This window comes from Coturnix japonica, unplaced genomic scaffold, assembly GCF_001577835.2.
Source record: "Coturnix japonica isolate 7356 unplaced genomic scaffold, Coturnix japonica 2.1 chrUnrandom935, whole genome shotgun sequence".
In the NCBI taxonomy this organism is placed as follows: domain Eukaryota; kingdom Metazoa; phylum Chordata; class Aves; order Galliformes; family Phasianidae; genus Coturnix; species Coturnix japonica.
The window spans coordinates 13,357-15,208 of NW_015440287.1; the positions used below are offsets into that span (position 1 = coordinate 13,357).

General features: G+C 54.1%; 1 long non-coding RNA gene across 1 annotated transcript in view; it reads left to right on the forward strand.

The window, feature by feature from the left end:
- Positions 1-299, forward strand: part of LOC107307798 — a 6,449-nt gene extending 6,150 nt beyond the window's left edge. The window contains exon 3 of the long non-coding RNA XR_001552513.2: positions 210-299. This is a non-coding gene — a long non-coding RNA (uncharacterized LOC107307798). The remainder of the gene's footprint in view (positions 1-209) is intronic.
- Positions 300-1,852: the final 1,553 nt, after the last annotated feature.

Here is a 1,852-nt window from a genome sequence, read left to right on the forward strand (position 1 = left end):
ACACTCACAGTTACACACTCCCATTGTTACACACTCCCATTGTTACACACTCCCTTTACACACTCACAGTTACACACTCCCATTGTTACACACTCACTTTACACGCTCACCGTGTTATTACACACTCCCTTTACACACTCACTTTACACACTCACCGTGTTATTACACACTCCCTTTACACACTCACTCCCCCCGTTGCACACTCGCAGGCGTGTGAGAACGGCCGTGGTGCTGTGCTGCTCTCGGTGGCGCGAGGAAAAGTGTCCGAGGGCGTCGACTTCGGTAATGGGGGAAATGGGGGATATAGGGGGGGATATGGGGNGGACGGGCGGCTGCTGCAGGAGTTCAATAAGATCGAGCCCCCCCTCATCTTCGAATGCAACCAGGCCTGCACGTGTTGGCGCAGCTGCAAGAACCGCGTGGTGCAGAGCGGCATCAAGTCAGCCAAAATCGCCCTTTTTTGACCCAAAACCCCAAATCCCCCTTTAGGGTCCATTTAGGGACCCCTAAATCCCCCAGTCTCCACTTAGAGACCCCAAATCCTCCTTTAGGGTCCATTTAGGGACCCCTAAATCCCCCAGTCTCCCATCATAGACCCCAAACCCCCCTTTAGGGTCCATTTAGGGACCCCAAACTCCCCACCAGGACCCCTCAAATCCCCCTATCTCAACTCAAATCCCCTTTAAGATCCATTTAGGGACCCCAGTCCTCCCCCAGTCTCCCCTTAGAGACCCCAAATCCCCTTTAGGGTTCACTTAGGGACCCCAGTCTCCCCTTAAGGACCCCAAATTCCCCTTTAGGGTCCATTTAGGGACCCCTAAATCCCCCAGTCTCCCCTTAGAGACCCCAAATCCCCTTTAGGGTCCATTTAGGGACCCCAAATCCCCCCCCCAAGGACCCCAAATCCCATTTAGGGTTCATTTAGGGACTCCAGTCTCTCCTTAAGGACCCCAAATTCCCTTTAGGGTCCATTTAGGGACCCCTAAATCCCCCAGTCTCCACTTAAGGACCCCAAATCCCCCTTTAGTGTCCATTTAGGGACCCCTAAATCCCCCAGTCTCCACTTAAGGACCCCAAATCCCCCTTTAGGGTCCATTTAAGGACCCCTAAATCCCCCAGTCTCCCATCATAGACCCCCAGATCCCCCTTTAGAGTCCATTTAGGGACCCCTAAATCCCCCAGTTTCCCATCATAGACCCCCAAATCCCCCTTTAGGGTCCATTTAGGGACCCCAAATTCCCCCCCAGGGACCTTAAATCCCATTTAGGGTTCATTTAGGGACCCCAGTCTCCCCTTAAGGACCCCAAATCACCCTTTAGGGTCCATTTAGGGACCCCTAAATCCCCCAGTCTCCACTCAAGGACCCCAAATCCCCCTTTAGGGTCCATTTAGGGACCCCAAATTCCCCCCCAGGGTCCCCCCAAATCCCCTTATCTCCCCTCAAGGACCCCAAATCCCCCTTTAGGGTTCATTTAGGGACCCCAAATTCCCCCCCAGGGACCCCCTAAGTCCCCCAGTCTCCACTTAGAGACCCCAGATCCCCCTTTAGGGTCCATTTAGGGACCCCTAAATCCCCCAGTCTCCACTTAAGGACCCCAAATCCCCCTTTAGGGTCCATTTAGGGACCCCAGTTGCCCCCCAAAGTCCCCCCCAGAACCCCTGAAATCCCCCAATCTCATCTCAAATCCCCTTTAAGGTCCATTTAGGGACCCCAGTCTCCCCTCAAGGACCCCAAACCCCCCTTTAGGGTCCATTTAGAGACCCCAAACCTCCCCCCCAGGGACCCCCTAAATCTCCCAGTCTCACCTCAAATCTCTTTTAGGATCCATTTAGGGACCCCAATTGGCCCCCA